The sequence below is a fragment of the Asparagus officinalis genome, chromosome 1, assembly GCF_001876935.1.
Source record: "Asparagus officinalis chromosome 1, Aspof.V1, whole genome shotgun sequence".
NCBI lineage: Eukaryota > Viridiplantae > Streptophyta > Magnoliopsida > Asparagales > Asparagaceae > Asparagus > Asparagus officinalis.
The window spans coordinates 66551199-66571277 of NC_033794.1; the positions used below are offsets into that span (position 1 = coordinate 66551199).

Below are 20079 nucleotides of genomic sequence, written 5' to 3' on the forward strand. Positions count from 1 at the left end.
GCTTTTGGTTGTGGCGTTTTGCTGAGAGGCGTTATAGGAAAAGCCTCCTTTTTGAATGTTATATACAATGAAGAATGTGCTTTATTTTGTGAAATGCTTATGACGGTGAGCTTGTGAGTTGTAAGTACCGATTATATACATATATATAGTTGTTCTGAACTTCTATCATCAGCAGGTTTATGAACATCATGAGATAAACTATGTGATAAGAAGTGCCAGGCTTGACCAGTGCATAAGACTTGTCTCGTGCACGGGTCGTTGCTGTCGCGTCCCCGTATTTATGAATTTTCGCTGCAGTTTCGGGGCGTGACACCACCGATGCCTGAGGTCAGATCCGTGCCGCCGATGCAGAGCACAGCCCGCTCGTCACTGCCGCCTCACACGTAGCCTCGCACATCGACGTCGATTCGTTCGACGAAACTCGTAGGCAAGATCTCTATTCTCAATTGTTTTCTTCAATTATATTATAATTATTTTTGTTAAAAATAGGTACTGTTGTGTTAAATAAATATGCTGCTATATAGATGTGCAAGATACTCGTATGCTGAATAAGAATAGTTATTTTATGTGAGATGTATGCATTTGAATAATATAAATTAAAACAAGATAACTAGATATCTGTATAGAGATAGTAGTAGCAGGATTCCTTTTACTTGTGGCTCGTTATTTCAATATTTGGATATTATGAAGTATATGCATAGATTAGAATGTGATATATTATTATTTGCGTAGGATTTTTTCATGAATAATATTAATTAAATCACAACAATATGATAAATAGTACTTTTAGAATAATTATTATAAATTTAAAAGAATTTATTTTAACAACTGAATCATTTTAGAGAATTTATAATATTTTAAAAGAATTTCATTTTGAAGGAAAAAGAATTATTTATTTTGAATTAAGTTAATTTATAATCTTGTGTTTGATGGTTATAGACTGCGACATTTCATGTGTAAAACAATTACGGATTTCAATTTCCTTTTTGACTGTAGTTATATTAGATGTTACTTAGCTGCTGATAATTTTTATGAGTAGTTTAGAAGTTCGAATAACAAGATATTAATGAAACCGGATTGCATGCATAATTTTACTGTTCACGATTACATTTCATGTTGTACAATCCTATTTTAATGTATTTGACATGTCATAATGTTATTGCATAGAATCAGTTAGACCTATTTATTATTTCTTATTGTATTTGAGAACCTTAGTAGTTCATGACTTATTGGCCTCATGCGTCATGAACAGACTTGGTGACATGTGTGCGTGCGTTGACTGAATTTAGGAGGTGAACCAGAGTTTTAGTGTGGATTATGATTGTTGACTTATAAAACGAGAAGAGTTGGGGTGGGAAAGTCTTAGTTCGCATGATCGGATACGATTGTTGATTATCTTCCAGGCTCACACCAGTGAACCGTTTCGCACTGGGGTTAGTCTGTTTGGCCAATGAATCATTTTGCACGTGGCTAGTAAAATCGTTTCGTCCCCCGAGTTTTGATTGAGTTCGGACCAAGCTGAAATCGGATTGCGTGTAGTCCTCTTACCGAATCGTTTCGCGGTATTGGATGCGTGTAGAGGATTGTGAACATTCAGATTTCCGGAAATGCGAATCTTGACCTATTTGAGATGTGGACCAGTGAGTTTTTAGGATGGTTAGTATTCGACCCGGTTACTGTATGCAGTTAGCTTTATGTTTATCAAGTTTTAGTAGTTGATTTGCATTATGTTGATTTTGTTGGATTTCCAGTTGCACGTTTCTTTGTCATTTCTTTTGTTGTATCGTTTTTCGCATTGGGTTTTCGTTCGTTCTTTTCTTTTGTTGGATCTTATCGTGTGCCATGCACACTGACGTACACCTGTTTTCTCTGGTATATGTCAGACTTAGAGGAAGGACATGTCCAGGTTGGAGATGTGCCAGAGCCAAGATATTCTCAGCAAGAGTGCCTTGCAGATAGAGTTGAAGAATAGGCCGAAGTTCAGTTATCTCTTCTTAGTTGATGGTCTTAGTTTACTTTTGCAGTATTTCCTTTTTTCCGTTGAACGATGTATTTTAAATCTCTTCAGTTTTCAATTGTTCAATTTTGTATAAGGGCATGTTGACCTGAATATTATATCTTGGATGATATTCACTTGTGATATGGATATTCTGTTCTGAGTTGTTTATTATATTCTCGCTATCTGTGATCGGGGATCTGTGCATTTGCATTTATTTCTTGACGCTTAGCGTATTAGGTTGAGGGGAAATGTTTAGTTTTATTTATTCTCCTTACTCTAATACGTCGCGAGCTTGTTCACGTTCTGATTCCCATGTATTTTGGGAAGCGGGGTGTGACAATATTATAGTTAAATATTATAGGAAATTATAAAATATATTTAAAAATATAAAATATTACAAAATAAATAATTTGCCATTCTATTTCATATAACATATTATATTAGTATACTTTATATTAAATTAATATAATATAATAAGAGTGTTAAAGTATAATAAAGTCAGTTTATTATATTATATTGTGCTATAATATTAAAGCAAAGCATGTCATTTATTGATGTAATATCATATAATATAGATTATTTGTATACAAAAAATATGTTATACTATTAAAAATAATATAATAAACATAATATAATATAATAAATTATTATATGAATTAATATAATATATCTTATATTAGTTTATATTATAATATTTAGCTAATATAATAGGATATAGTATATTAGTTAATACAAAATATATTATAACATATATGTGTTATTTCATATATGATATTATTATAATATAATATATGTGTATGGAAATAGTCAAACTAGTATTGACTAAGAAACTCAAAATGCTTTTTTTAAAACACTTTGGGAAAAAAACACAATGCCATGGTATTTCTTTAAAAAAACACCACAAAAAACTCATAATGGTATCCAAACGCACCCTAAGATTTCCCTCCTCACAGCAACTTTTTCCCTATGTAATCTTGTGACACCCTTGCAAAGACTATGTGTATGTATAGAATAAAAATAAGCTCGGATGAGAAGTCAAGTGAAAAATGTGGCATAGAAATGTTAGGATTTGCTAAATTATGGAGGCGGTAAAATGCCACCGAAAAACTACTTTTTTTTTAGCTGAAAAAGCAGGAAAAGCTTTCCTGCTCATTGTATATATATTTATACAAAAAACCATACATTAAAAGTACATTCCTAACCCACCAAAAGGAGGTCAAGTAGAAGATAAAAAGACAAAAAAACCTGAGAGTCACCAACCTAAGCTGGTATCACATCACCAGTTAACGATTAAGTTACATAAGGAAGTTTATTGACTAAAAAGAGTTTGAGGTGGAAGCTACTCCTCAGGATAACTTCCCAAAAGAAAGACCAAAAGGAAGACCAAGCCAACACTGGGTCTAATTTGCGGAGAAGTTGTCTCCCACCTCAACTGCTGCTTTCTTCTTCGCTATTTCATCAAACTGCAACTTGATTGCTGCCCTTCAGATCCTTTTAGCCAACTTGTCTTCATGAGCACCTGCCCAAAGGAATGTGTATCTAGCCACATTAGCTGCAATAAGATCAGAATTTTGCTGTCTATCTCTAAAAATGAGGAAGTTGCGGCTATTCCAAATCCACCAACAACAGCATGGAAGCACAACCTTCCCAATACAACTAATATGGCTCACTCTACATGATCAATTACCTGCATCTAATACCAATGTTCATGGTGAACCATGATGATTGCTAGGAGGTTGGTTTGCAACTTTGCATTATTATTGTTTAGTTCAATATAAAAACCAAATGGACGAGACAGCAGATTGATCTATGATTATTATTATTATTATTAATTGTTGTTTGGTGGGGGTGGAGGGTTGTGTTTTGGGGGTTGGGGGGGAGGGGGTGGGTGAATACTGGTGCTTATGAGTTTCATATGGAAAAAATATGTATTAGAGTTTGATATGTGATTAAGGTTCAAGACTTAAAACGTTTAAACCTTCAAAACCAGACAAGTTTTCCGTATTAATGAATGCGTTGGCTTATTAATTACTAGTATTAGGTATATGGGTTAATAGGGATTCTGGTGCATTCCTTGAAAAAGCATATGATAAGCCTGTGATGTTTAGCTTATCTGGATTAAAAAAAAGCATATTTGGAATAAAAAAGCGTATGATATGTGATTGATGTCAAGATTATCCATGCAAGTCTGAAGCTGAGATGCAACTGACCAAATCCATTCATGTTATACTAGCATAGACCCCCATCGTGTGATGCGGAGGGAAGGCAAAGAATTCAAGCTCCAATTAAATAATTGGAAAAGGGGAAATTTTTGATTGTGTAATGTTTATTGCATTGGCGTAATTGCATGTTATTAATTTTCAATAGAATACACATCAACGTACAAATTTGTATCTCCTGTTTTTTTATTGCAATGGCTGTGTTTGGTCTAAATGCACGAAGTAGTTCTGAAATAATTAGCTAGTTCTATCATTTTCGCATGCCTTGTAGCTCACAAAATACAAAAAACCATGAAATTTCAGATGTTAAAAACACTAATGTAGTCTATTCTTCTAACTAAACATATCGAAATCAGGAATTTGTAGCTAACACAAAAACGAAGTCATCATTTGCAACAAAAAACGATGTGACCAACCTCAAGAAAGCCATAGACGCTGGAAAAAGTATCTATTCCCTATTTTTAGAAATGAGAAAAATTTCTTGGGCCTCATTCATCCTATTAATTAAATAAAGGATTGATGAGCAGATATCTCAACAGAAACCGCGAATCTCTTATTGCATGCATCTTTTTATGCATGCCGCAAGGTAATGGTTAAGTACATGAACATATATGGTGATTATTTATATAGTTACAATTTACTTATATATGAGCATAATTTAGAGACAATATGTTAACAAGCAAGAAAATCGCAGACCGGTGCGTATGAAGAACAAATGTGGAGAGAAGCTATGTATGATAATTGCTAGAAGCCACCAAACATACCTCGCCACATTAGCATAGGTGTTTTCCTTTGTGCCTAATCCAAAAGGTGCATAATGCCATTTCATGACAACTGAAAAATCATAACAAGCTAAAAAGATACAAAAATAATTCAAGGGAACAACATCATAGAAGATTTTCAACAGAGGAATAGTAAAAGCTCCTTGCTTTATCTGAAAAACAAAGGTCGCACGCTTAAACAACTAGAAGAAATATTATGCGCTAAAGCACATAAAAGGTTTTTCAAACTGCATCTGCTAATGACCAGTTTGGATAATGGAAGTATTGAAAGTAATAAGTAGGTTACAGAAGTAACTTTAAAACTATGAAATAGGAAGTAGCGGAAATAACATTTTTTTATTTGTTTTATATATTTTTAGAAGTAATGGAAGTAGAACTTCTTCCTCTTCATTTACTTTTTTTGTTTGAATAATATTTAGAAATATTACCAGGAAGTAATTAATACATGTTACTTTCATTTTATTCTTGTTTGGATTGTTATTGAAATAGAAATAGAGTTGTTGTTGCCATCAATTGAAATTAAGGAATCTGCATGACATTGCAAATATACTCCTGAAATAGAAATAGAAATAGAAATAGAAATAGATAAGAGTATGCGCTTTAGGGGATCCAGGTGGATGCTTCACTCCTAGCTGGGTGCCTAACTGCGAAGGAGCAATAGCCATTGCCACTCCCTGTACCGAGGTTACAGCACTTCTAACGTATTGCCTGGCCATTGCTGCAACATTGTCTCTGAGGTGATTCTCAAATGTAAACTGGATAGCTATCGTCAGAACCGATCTCAGGTTGTACACATTTGAAGCACTATCGCTTGCAGAGCGAGATGAAAAGAGTCGAAGCAAGGTCAAGATTTATAGAATAGCCAGGAATAAAAGATAGATGTAATCATTAATTCATTTCATTTCATTAGTTTAAATAATTGATTTAAATTTGAAAAGCAGGTTCCTAAAAAGAAATCGAAGAGACCATTATTCATAGTTGACTTGCTTGATATATAATAAAGGTAATCTTACAATTGTCGGATCAAGGGGTATGACACGAAACCCTAAGATAGCAAGGGAGCATCATCAGCAAAAGACTCATCTATAGGAGCAAATAAAAGCTGTGCACATGCACCGACCGAGTTGTCATCAACACCACTGCACAACTGCCATCACAAACACCACAACATAAAGGAATAAGACTTGGTGTTTCTAGTATCAATTATACCAAAATTAGCCTTCAGATTCTAGAAACAAACCTGCAATAGAAACATGTCCCTCGACATAAGAATATCATATTGGTTGAGGCCATGACCTTCTAGCCTAATCACTTCCAAGAACTGCAATACGACAGAGTTATAAAATTGCCAAAGGAGGTAAGGTACACAGACAATTATACAATGATGAGAAAGTTAATTACCTCTTCATGTTCTACAGCATGAGCAAGAGGTAATATAACCTAACCACCAAAAAGACCACTGCTAGCCCTCAACCCAGGAACTGCATATGGGCTAGCTAGCTCTCAAGGATGCAGCAGAATAAGCATCAACACCACAGTTAGCCCATTCAGATCGGTGCTCCCTCAGAAAATTAACGAGTAGGGCTGGTGGCACGTTCTACAACAAAAAAACAAGTATATCTGAAAAAAAAATGTAAAAATCCCTGGAACAACTGGGATTTGACACTAAATAGAGAAATTATAGAACACAAAAGGACTATTGATTGAATACTTGCTTGGTAGCAAATACAACCTCAATCAAACATTCAATGCATAGTAGGACTATTGATTGAATCAATCCTGTGTGCACGAAGAGCTTCAATCTGCAAATTTATATTCTGAATCTATTTTGCCGAAAACTTGAAATAGGAATCGTCTTAAAACACCCACAAGCTGCTCTTTCTAAAAGTAAAGACACAAAGTTTCATATAATCATTAATGTTGTATGTATCAAAAGGACGCCTTTTATGTATTTCTGACCATGAACATGTACAAGTTTTGGACTACTGTAAGTCTGTAATCAGAAACAGAATTCAAGGTAAGAACCATTCTCTTCATCGTGCATGGATACAGAAGTAAAATTCAAGGAAGAACGATGAAGAACGCTTTTTGGCGCTAAGGCGGCGGGGACTAGAATTGCCGCGAGCTTGAGGGAACCCTTTCACGCTGGGACTAGAATTGCCGTGAAAGTCGATTGTGAGGATATCAATGGAAGGGGAGAGTCGGTTGTGAGGATAGGGGAAGAGTCGGTTGATGAAGGGAATCTGATGACTTCCCTAATAATTATTATGATAATCATTTTTTTCTTGGTGGACCTCACTCTACATCAATTTTTATTGTATTTCAGCGCATTCCCAGGCGAAAAAATATCAAGAAAATAGAGGTGCCAGCTATATGTCATGTCAGCTTTTAAAGAAGTAACAAAAATAGTTTTTACAGAAAAACAAACATAATTTTTTATATGGAAGTAACAAAAATGGTCTATACTTCATCTACTTCATAGCTATTTTCGTGCAAACAAACATGCCCCTAAGAATTTTTCCTTGTATGGACCATGAAACAAGGACACGAATGTAAGACCTTTTATAAGGATTCAAGGAAACATCCAAATCTTTAGAACTATAAAATGTGGAATTATTCCCTTTATTTTTTTAGAAACACCATTCAATAATTTCAATATTTCATTGATAAATCAAATGAGATGAGCAAAATAAACCACCACAATCTTCTAGAGCAAATAATAAAATTTATCTAGTAACAAGATACACATGAATAATCAAGAACACATTCATAGTGTGAACGCGGAAGGAACGTGGGGGGACCCACCATGTGACGCGGTTCCGCGTGAAGAGAAGAACCTGTACGAACGCGTTTTTTTTTATTTTCCGCGTGAAGAGAAGCAAGGCCCACGAACCCGATTATTTTGCAGCCTATAAATAGCACTTTATTTTTTTTTCTTTGGTTTTTGAGCAAGTACGAAAACAGGGGTTGCGGCTGCGCGAAGGAGAATTTTTCAACTTTTTGGTTTTTGCGGCTGCAGGAGAAAAACAGTAGCTGTGTTTAGGAAATTTTGTGTAGTCCATTTTAGGGTTTTGTGCATCCCTTTGAGAGAGCTTTGTGAGAAATTTGAGAGTTTATGTGAGGGATTTATTTGTGAGATTCTTGTGTAAACCCTATTTGTATTCTCTCTTTCTCTATTAGTAGATCTCCCCCCCTCCTTACCCTGTGGACGTAGGCAATTGGTCGAACCACGTAAAATTTGTTGTATCGCTATTTGTGTGATTTGTAATAGCTTTTAGGTTCCCTCGACAGGTCAGTCCTAGAACTGATAAGAGGAAAGCTGATATCTCACTTGGTTGAGATATTTTGCTTAAGGTTCTTATTTCCTTTGTGAAACAGAAATTTCTATTGCGACCTGACTCTCTTGTTGTGCTGTCGAAGTACTGTCGAAATTTTCGTTGCGCGCAACAAGTGGTATCAGAGCCCAAATTTCGGATCTAAGGTTTTGGAGTTTGGTGGAGGAAGATTTTTTGTGTGAAGCTTGGTTCTTGGAGTTCTAGGCTTCGGTGGAGATAGCATTAGGAGTTGCCGTTGGAGGTTTCGCTTTTTTCATATGGATAGGAGATCTATTTGGAATCCGATCTAGGGTTCAGTTGGGTGGTTCCTAATTTCTATCAAATTTATTCTTTCTCTACAATTTGGAGTTAGTTTGCAATGGGAGAAAAAGGTGAAAATAGCAAGTCGATGGCGAGTACAATACAAGTTGGTTTTCAGAACACTAAGATTAATGTGGTGAAGTATGACGGTAAAATTAATATTGGTTTGTGGATGAGCGACGTACAGGATACGCTCAATGCTCAGAATTTGGAAGAGACCATCATGATCCACGAGAGGCCACCTAAATATGATGAGGCGATATGAGAGAAGATGAATAGGAACGCGTGTGGGGTGATCACAGGAACTATAGGTTGTGATTCGGGTGACGTCTGCAATGAAGATGTGAGAAATTCTCAACAACAAGTATCTCACGAAGAGTGTTGAGAACAGGTTGCACTTGCTACGAAGACTCTTCAGATTTCATATGTCCAGAGGCACCTCACTAGCGGCTCATGTGAACAACTACACTAAGTTATTGTCGGACTTGGCAAATGTTGACGAAAATATATCGGATGAGTACAAGGCTATTATCTTATTGGGCTCCTTACCGGATGAGGAGTATGATACATTCGTGCTCACTTTGTTGAACGGGAGATCTTCTATCAGCTATAGTGAAGTGACTAATGCATTGACCAATTACGATTTGAGGAGGAATGACAAAGAGACTTCTCGTGCTAGCACTTTAGGCGAGGCCTTGTCGACGAGAGGTAGAAGCTCATATCCGAAAGGTGGTAATAGAAGGAGGTCAAAGTCAAGAAGTCGTCATCAATTAGCAAAGAACTAATGTGCATTCTGCAAGGAGCAGGAACATTGGAAGAAAGACTGCTCGAAGCTCAAGGAGAAGGAGAATGGCAAGAAAAATGGCCCAAAGGCCAATGAGGTGAATATTACGAAAGGCGATGATTCCGATAATTCGTGCTTTTTTCTACTGATTACTCTAGAGGTGAACCATGTGGATGCATCAGATTGGATGCTCGATTCTGGCGCTACTTATCATGTGACCCCTAGACGAGACTGGTTTGCATCTTTTGAGAAGGTCGACGGGGGTGTTATTATCATGGGAAATGATCAATCCTGTAGCGTTTGTGGGATAGGTACTGTGCGGATTAGGATGCATGATGGAGTAGTCCGTGAGTTGAAGGAGATGAGATTTGTTCCTCAACTGAAGAAAAATCTTATCTTAGTTGGAGCTTTGGAGGCGAAGGGATTCAAGGTGACTTTCGAAAACGCAGTAGCGAAGGTTACTAAGGGATCATTGGTGGTGATGAAGGGAGTCCGTAATCGGAATTTGTATTATCTGAAGGGAAACACCGAGATTGGTCAGGTTACTTCAGCTATTTCAGAAGCGGACATGAGCAGACTTTAGCACTAAAGGTTGGGTCACACAGGTGAAAAGTCACTGCAGGCATTGTGCAAGCAGGGGCTATTGAAAGGAGCCAAGAGTGGGAAGATTGAGTTCTGTGAGCATTGTATTCTTGGTAAGAAGACGAAGGTGAAGTTCGGGACTGCCATTCCTCAGACGAGGGGCATCCTGGACTACGTGCACACAGACGTTTGGGGTCCCACCAAGACTGTATCACTTGGTGGTCGACATTGGTTTGTCACGTTCGTTGATGACTATTCTAGGCGATGTTGGGTGTACACCATGACAAAGAAGAATGAAGTCCTAGATATATTCGTGGAGTGAAAAAAGAGATTGGAACTGCAGACTGGGAGAAAGATCAAGACGTTGCAATCCGACAACGATGGTGAATATACTTCAGACCCCTTTCTGCAGCTATGTCGAGACGAGGGCATAGAGAGGCACTCACGGTTAGTCATACACCGTAGCAAAATGGGGTGGCAGAAAGGTTGAATCGGTCTTTACTGGAGAAGATCTGATGCTTATTGTCGCAGAGTGGTTTGGAGAAGATCTTTTGGACTGAGGCACTTACATATGCGAGCCACCTCATTAATAGGCTGCCTTCATCTGCGATTGACGGGAAGACCCCTAAGTACCTTACGAAGAGTGTTGAGAACCGATTGCACTTGCTGCGTAGGTTATTCAGATTCCAGATGTCCAGAGGCACCTCGCTTGCGGCTCATGTGAACAACTATACGAAGTTGTTGTCGGACTTGGCGAATGTTGATGAGAAGATATCGGATGAGTACAAGGCGATTATTTTGTTGGGCTCCTTACCGGATGAGGAGTATGATACCTTCGTGCTCACTTTGTTGAACGGGAGATCTTCTATCAGCTATAGTGAAGTGACTAACGCATTGACCAACTATGATTTGAGGAGGAAGGACAAGGAGACTTCCCGCGCTAGTACTTCAGGAGAGGCCTTGTCGACGAGAGGTAGAAGCCCATATCCGAAAGGTGGTAATAGAGGAAGGTCAAAGTCTAGAGGCCGCCACCAATTAACAAAGAACCAATGTGCATTCTGCAAGGAGCAGGGACATTGGAAGAGAGACTGCCTGAAGCTCAAGGAGAAGGAGAATGGCAAGAAAAAGGGCCCGAAGGCCAATGAGGTGAACATTGCGAAAGGCGATGATTCCGATGATTCGTGCTTTTCTCTACTGATTACTCCGGAGGTGAACCATGTGGATGCATCAGATTGGATGCTTGATTCCGGCGCTACCTTTCATGTGACCCCTAGGCGAGACTGGTTTGCATCTTTTGAGAAAGTCGACGGGGGCGTTGTTGTCATGGGAAATGATCAATCCTGTGGTGTTTGTGGGATAGGTACCGTACGGATTAGGATGCACGATGGAGTAGTCCGTGAGTTGAAGGAGGTGAGATTTGTTCCTCAACTGAAGAAAAATCTTATCTCAGTTGGAGCTTTGGAGGCGAAGGGATTCAAGGTGACTTTCGAAAACGCTGTAGCGAAGGTTACTAAGGGATCATTGGTGGTGATGAAGGGAGTCCGTAATCGGAATTTGTATTATCTGAAGGGAAACACCGAGATTGGTCAGGTTACTTCAGCTATTTCAGAAGCGGACATGAGCAGACTTTAGCACTAAAGGTTGGGTCACACAGGTGAAAAGTCACTGCAGGCATTGTGCAAGCAGGGGCTATTGAAAGGAGCCAAGAGTGGGAAGATTGAGTTCTGTGAGCATTGTATTCTTGGTAAGAAGACGAAGGTGAAGTTCGGGACTGCCATTCCTCAGACGAGGGGCATCCTGGACTACGTGCACACAGACGTTTGGGGTCCCACCAAGACTGTATCACTTGGTGGTCGACATTGGTTTGTCACGTTCGTTGATGACTATTCTAGGCGATGTTGGGGGTACACCATGACAAAGCCCTTTTTGCAGCTATGTCGAGACGAGGGCATAGAGAGGCACTCACGGTTAGTCATACACCGTAGCAAAATGGGGTGGCAGAAAGGTTGAATCGGTCTTTACTGGAGAAGATCTGATGCTTATTGTCGCAGAGTGGTTTGGAGAAGATCTTTTGGACTGAGGCACTTACATATGCGAGCCACCTCATTAATAGGCTGCCTTCATCTGCGATTGACGGGAAGACCCCTATGGAGATGTGGTCGGGAGAGCCAGCACGAGATTATGACCACTCAAGGTATTTGGGTGCCCTGCATTTTATCATGTGAGAACTGATAAGTTGGAACCTCAAGCTAGGAAGGCCATATTTGTAGGATTCAAGCGTGGTGTCAAGGGATACAAGCTTTGAGATCCAGTTGATAAGAAGATTATGCTACGTAGGGACGTCACGTTTGATGAGGCTTCTATCTTGAAGCTTCGCAGCTCTCATCAGGTGGAGAACTATTCGACGAAGGAGATATCTCAGGTAGTGGAGATCGATGCAGCTCCACATTGTCCAGATGGTACAGTATCCATTAGAGTGCTGACTGAGGTGATGCCAGGTGAGCACGGTGACGAGGAGGAGGATACGAGTACAGTTATGTAGGATCAGGGACCAACGGCTCAGGTTCAGGATTCTATTACGGTTCGGAGACAAAGGAGAAACATACCGATGCCAACACGATATGCCGACACAGTTGCGTATGCACTTCCGATGGAGAGTATCGATGAGATGGTGCCTACTACATTCAGAGAGGCCGAGCAGAATTCGGAGGCTGATTTGTGGCAGGTGGCTATGCAGGAGGAGATGGAATCTCTTCATAAGAACGATACATGTGAGCTTGTTGAGCTTCCAAAGGGGCGGAAGGCAATTGGTTGTAAGTGGGTATACACGAAGAAGGAGGGCATTAAGGGCACTCCATTGAGGTTCAAAGCTAGGTTGGTTGCGAAGGGCTATGCACAGGAGGAAGGTATTGACTATAATGAGGTTTTCTCTCCGGTGGTGAAGCATTCTTCGATTAGGATTTTACTAGCTTTGGTAGCACAGTATGGTTTGGAGTTAGATTAGTTGGATGTGAAGACGTCATTTCTTCATAGTGATCTTAATGAAGAAATATATATGACTCAGCCATTGGGATTCCGAGCTGCAGGGAAAGATAAGTTGGTTTGCAGATTGAAGAAATCGCTATACAGTTTGAAACAGTCTCCTCGATAATGGTATAGGCGATTCGATGGTTTTATGATTGGTCATTTGTACACTCAGAGCCAGTTTGATCCTTACGTATATTTTCACAAGTTGAAAGGAGGTGTGTACATCTATTTGTTAATTTATGTCGATGACATGTTGGTTGTTTCTTCTTCTAGGTCAGCTATAGATGAGTTAAAAGTTTAGCTTTCAAATGAGTTTGAGATGAAGGATTTGGGTGAGGCTAAATGCATTTTGGGAATGAAGATCGGTAGAGATAAGAAGAAGGACAGAATTTGTTTAACACAGGTGGCTTATTTGAAGAAGGTTCTACAGCGATTCCATGTTAGCATGGATACGAAGTCAGTTGGTGGACCTTTGGGAGCCTATTTGAAGCTTTCAGCTGGTCTTTCACCAAAGTTAGTTGAAGATCGAGAGTTGATGTCGAAGACTCCATATGTGAGCGCGGTTGGGAGCTTGATGTATGCGATTGTATGTACGAGGCCAGATTTATTACATGCGGTGAGCATGGTTTCGAGATACATGCACGATCCAGGAGTGGGTCATTGGGATGCTGTGAAATGGATTTTAAGGTACATTCGAGGTACGCTCAATGTTGGTTTAGTTTATGAGCGGGACACTACATGTGGGCAGCTATGCATTGATTATGTTGATTCGGATTATGCCGGGGATTTGGATAAGCGTCGGTCTACGACGGGGTATGTGTTCACTTTGACCCGTGCGTCAGTGTGTTGAAGATGCACCTTACAGTCTACGGTGGCTTTGTCTACGACGGAGGCAGAGTATATGGCAGTTACGGAGGCTGTGAAGGAGGCTATTTGGTTTCGAGGACTTTTGGAGGAACTTGGTATATCGCAGAGGTCCATCACTATTCATTATGATAGCATGAGTGCTATCTATTTGGCGAAGAATCAGGTTTTTCATGCGAGGACGAAGCACATTGACATTCGTTATCACTTCGTTCGGGATGTTCTTGAAGATGGCGATGTGGAGATTGTGAAAGTCCACACGAAGGATAATCCGACGGATATGCTCACTAAGGTGGTTCCGAGTAACAAGTTTGATCATTGTCGAAACTTATTGCACATTCGTGATTGTTGAGGCCGTTGGCGGTCATTTGAGTGAACTACATTCGGCTTGATTCCTTGGGCAAGAGGATACGTAGGCAGTCTTTCAGATGCACCCAGTTTGGATTAGTTGATTTTGATGGGGGTGAGATTGTTGGGACTCTCATTCGGGTTCTCGACTTGTTGTGGAATTTACTTCACTTTGTACTGGATACAACAAGTGGGATATTTGGTTGCTTTGGTGTCGGCTCAGTTTTGAAAGAAACTTTGCCGAGGTGGAGAATTGTGAACGCGGAAGGAACGTGGGGGGTACCCACCATGTGACGCGGTTCCGCGTGAAGAGAAGAAGCCGGACGAACACGTTTTTTTTATTTTCCGCGTGAAGAGAAGCAAGGCCCACGAACCCGATTATTTTGCAGCCTATAAATAGCACTTTATTTTTTCTTAGGTTTTTGAGCAAGTACGAAAACAGGGGTTGCGGCTGCGCGAAGGAGAATTTTTCAACTTTTTGGTTTTTGTGGCTGCAGGAGAAAAACAGTAGCTGTGTTGAGGAGATTTTGTGTAGTCCCTTTTAGGGTTTTGTCAATCCTTTTGAGAGAGCTTTGTGAGAGATTTGAGAGTTTGTGTGAGGGTTTTATTTGTGAGATTCTTGTGTAAACCCTATTTGTATTCTCTCTTTTTCTATTAGTAGATCTCCCCCCTCCTTGCCCAGTGGACGTAGGCAATTTGCCGAACCACGTAAAATTGGTTATATCGCTATTTGTATGATTTGTAATAGTTTTTAGGTTCCCTCGACAGGTCAGTCCTAGAACTGATGAGAGGAAGAGCTGATATCTCACTTGGTTGAGATATTTTGCTTAAGATTCTTGTTTCCTTTGCGAAACCGGAATTCCTATTGCGACCTGACTCTCTTGTTGTGCTGCCGAAGTGTTGCCGGAATTTCCGCTGCGCGCAACACATAGCTTATTAGAATTGCTATGAACTATCTTCGGAACTATAAAACGCTATCTAGCTTTAAAACAATGGTTCTTATAAATTACGCATGCGGCATGATTACGTTAGGTTTATCAAAAGAGAACTCAATCCCCCACAAGACCAAAAATCGAAAGAGAAACAGTTATTTGAAAAACACCGAGGATAACCTATTGTAGTATGAACGTTTTAGGGGAATTTGTCAAAATTGACTCCTCTTAGCACGGAGACCAATACTTATGACTTGGTAATTCTCTTGGTATGTCTGGTGTTAGAAATTAGCAAACAAAGCTCTTCTAATCTCCTCTACTTGTTACAAGAAAGACTAAATGGACTAGCTTTGATATCCATTGAAAATGATTTTATAGATAAAATTGATGTTAAAGGCTTAATTAATGATTTTGCAGCTAAAAATGCAAGGAGGACAATTTTTCGATGATACTTTTTGATGCTAAAGGCTTCGATATCTCTTATGAAGGTAAGCACAAATACAAAAGGAACATAATATGCAAGTATTTCTTATTGTGGACTATTTGCTCTATTCGAAAGCTTTATTAAGATAGGATTACATGTATTTATCTAATCAGTAACATTTTATTCAGGTGACCGAAGAGATGAAGAATGAGAAATAGCACTTGAAAATTATGTTAAAGACTATCCAGATGTAAAAAATCAGGTAATATTTTAATGTCTGATCAGTAATATTTTGTTCCCTGGCATTTTAGTGATTCAAATTGAAAATTATTGATATTTTGTTTATAGAGAAGAGTCTGTGTTTACTTTTCGCACAGGGCCCCTAAAATCTCAGAACCGGCCCTGCTTGTTACTTGCCGATTCACCTTGTGCTTACACACATCTTGTGTTATTTTTATGTGTTCTGCATGGTGTATGGTTTTCATTATAGAATTTACAAGTCGTTCATTGAGAACATTAGTTAGGATAAATCTATTTTAAGATACTAGGAGTTTGAAAGGAATTTTTTTGGTTGAAGAATGCTAGTTTTAATTTATTTACAAAGTAAGCTATGTTACTTAGGCTGACTCCACTAGGTTTTCTACACTAGATATTTTATTTAATATCTTTTCAAATACTAGAACCCTAAAAGTATAAGCTATGTTTTGTAAGAAACCATAACCTATCAAATTAGTTAATTCTAGCAATGAGACTCTTTATTATTAGGGTTTAATCCCCTAAGAATAGTAATCATTATATTTTATTATACTTTTATACTCTCGTTATCAACTTTATTTGAATAATTATATCTGCTAATAATATTTTTATCTTAATTTGTAGATAATGAAGAATTTAACAAATAAGAGTTTGAATAAAGATTATTTCAACCCCAAAGAACTCTAATTGAAGCCCAAAAGAAGTTCAATACAAAAGAGCCTAAGAAATTCAGTAAAAAAATTGGAATCAATGTGGTATTGATATTAGTATCAATACCTGTATCAATAGTGGTATTGATACTAGCATCAATACCTATATCGATACTTAGTAAGTAAATATAAATTGAGGGTCGAAATTGTGTAACTTTACTGGTTCGTGTAATCCATAAATAGTGGGAGAGAATGAGGGTTTGAGATATGAAAATTTTTGTGAACTTTATTTTGGAGAGGATGGTTACTCTTAATTAAGAAGATCCTTAAAATTGTAAACTTTTCATTTGCAATAAATAAAATATTTTTCCCTTTTTTAATTTTTTTCTTCTTTTCTTTTGATGATGAAGATGAAGATGAAGATATACTTCAGAGGGCCAACCCCTTGCAATGTAAGTTTTCTATTTCCACTTGTTTTCTTGTTTTATAATTGCATGTTTTTCAATTTTATTTATTAGTTTTAATTTCATGTTTTTATTTCATTCTTTGTAGTATAGATTTATTTAATGTTTTGTTGTGTAGATTTATTATGTTGCTCTTTTATTGATTTATAGTATAGATTTTATTTTTCTTTTTTCATGCTTTATTTTCTTTCTTTATTTTCTTTGTAATTTAGATATGATTTTGATAGGTTATACTCTCTTTAAGTAACTTGATAGTCTATGCTTAAGAAATCTAAGATATATATGACTAAAAATTGAGTCATTCTTAAATGCATATTGAAATATGCGTTTTAGACTTGAAACGCAGAGTTGGGCCTATTTTGATGGCTGAACACACAGGTCGCGCTGCGTTGTAAATCTAAAACGCAGAGTTAGGACACAGAGATGAACTCCGTGTTTTGGACCTGGGATGCAGAGTTAGGCTCTGCATGAACTCTGTGTTTTGAGTCCACGAACTCTGAGTATGGACTTGAATGATCGGGATGGCCTCTGCGTTTTCAACTAGAATGCCGGGCATGACCACTGCGTTTTGACTCTAAAACGCGGGCATGATCTCTGTGTTTTGATGTTGTAACACAGGGATGACCTTTGTGTTTTGATGGTATAATACAGGGATGACCTCTGTGTTTTAATGGTGAAACGCAGGGATGACCTCTGCGTTTTGATGTAAAGAGACCGTCAATTTGTGGTCTCTTTTGCTGGAACGTTGTAAAGACCGACATCTTGTAATCTTCATCTTGGCTCCTTGAAAATATGAGAGTCGTCAGATTGTAACTCCCGATGTTGATTGTGAAGGCTGTTAAACTAGAACTTTCATCGGTTGTTGAAAAGGTCATCACATCGTAACCTTCATCTATCTACGTGAATATCTTCAAATTATAGCCTTCTGAAAGTCGTCAGATTGTAACTTCCACCATCGGTGTTTGATGGAGATCAGCTATCTGTTGTGATTTTCAGACAACCTACAAAACCCCCTCCAAAGTTATCGAAAGTTCACGGTGGACTGGGACGAATTTTCTAAGTACTTTAGATCTCAGCTCTGATTTTGGAGCTGTTGATTCCTTGTCATAAAGGAGTTATTCTATGCACCCGCTTCAAAGGTATCTTGGTTGAAGAGACTTGCCACGTAGGACCTGTGTAAAGGTATGCGCCATAATCCTGCTTCTGGAATGCAGGAGTGGACCCCTTATGTTTTGAACTTGAGGCGCGGGTCTCACCCTTGCATTTTTAATTTGGAATCTGGGTGTTACTTCGGCATTGTAGTGCAACATGGGTCTAACCTTGGTGTTTTGACTTGAGATGCAGAGGTTGCTTTCATGCATTTTTGACTAAGTCTTTGAGACTTGTCTTTACCTCATCTGTTTCAAGTCTCGGCTCACATCCATTAAGCTGATGGGCCTACAAACATGCATAGGATTTTTGAAAAACCCTCAGACATCAACAGATTTGATAAGCCTTTACCGACTACCGTTTGAGTCGGGCTAGCATGTGGATTGTCTAAGTCCGTTCCACATGTAATGTTGTGCTAAGAGAATGAACCCTCTTAGACTTGATGCTATAATTTTGAATATATAGACTTTGTTATTTTTATGAAAAAAGACTAACCGGCAACGCGTGTTAGGCGTAGACTTATCTCTAATTAGGGATCGAGATAAAGTCCCCCATGCATGCGAGGATGGATTTTGGTGTCTTTTTCGTGGCAAAAGACTAACTGGCAACACGTGTTAGGCGTAGGCTTATCCCTACTTAGGATTTGGGATAAAGCTCCCCGTGCGTGTAAGATACAGATTTTGGCATTATTAATAACGGCCTGCCACGACGTTGAATACGTGGGATTTTGTCCTTTTTACTGTCAAAGATTACTCGGCAACGCGTATTAGGCGTTGATTTATCCCTCCTTAGGATTCGGGATAAAATTCCTCATACATGCGGGGTATGGATTTAGAGATTATTAATTTAATGATAATCACTGGCTACGATATTAAATACGTAGACTTTGTCGCTGTTTCTTCCTGTGTTACTTGAAACACTGAAAGAAAGTTGGATGCGCTAGAGGTGTAGTATTAACTTGGTATGAAATTTCACTTAGAGTGAAATTCAGAAATTTTCTTTATTATCACTAGGATAATTCCAGAAAATCTTTAATCCAATAGGGATTTTATAATAAAAACTTGCTATTCTTGTTGAAAAAGGATTAACAAGTTCACTGGGGAGGGTTTGACTGTTAGAGGTGTGATATTAACCTAACAGTATTTTATGGACCTATCGCTCTATTGAAGAGAGTCAATAAGTTAATTTTGTTAGAGGTGTGATATTAACATGAAAGGAAGAATATTGCGATCAGGAAAATTTTGAGGATCTATCGTTCTATTGGGGAGAGTCGGTAAGTGGATTTTGTCAGAGATGTGGGATTAACGTGACAAGAATTTGTTACGATCGGAGCAACCTTGAGGACCTATAGCTCTATTGACGAGAGTCGATAAGTTAATTGTCAGAGGTTTGGTGTTAACATGACAGAAATTTGTTGCGATCGGAGCAGCGTTTTGGACTTATCATCCTATTAAAGAGGATTAATAAGTTGATTGGTTGTCAGAGGTATGATGTTAACGTGACAAAAAAATTATTGTGATTGGAGCAACTTTGTGGACTTATCATCCTATTGAAGAGGATTGATAAGTTGATTTGTCAGATGTGTGATATTAACGTGACAAGAATTTGTTACGATCAGAGCAACTTTGTGGACTTGTCATCCTATTAAAGAGGATTGATAAGTGGATTTTGTCAGAGGTTTGGTATTAACATGATGGGAATTTATTGCGATCGAAGCAACTTTGTGGACTTATCATCCTATTGAAGATGATTGATAAGTTGATTGTTATCAGAGGTGTGATATTAACGTGACAAAAAAAATTATTACGATTGGAGTAACTTTGTGGACTTATCATCCTATTGAAGAGGATTGATAAGTGGGTTGTCAGATGTGTGATATTAACGTGACAAGAGAACGTGTACTTGTGACTTGCATAAGATTTTGGGAATTAGCGTATCGCTGGGGAAACTTGCTAGGTGAGTTTA

At 38.4% G+C, this 20079-nt stretch overlaps 1 pseudogene; it reads right to left on the reverse strand.

Moving 5' to 3' along the window:
* LOC109825428 lies at positions 3152 to 7227 on the reverse strand (annotated as a pseudogene).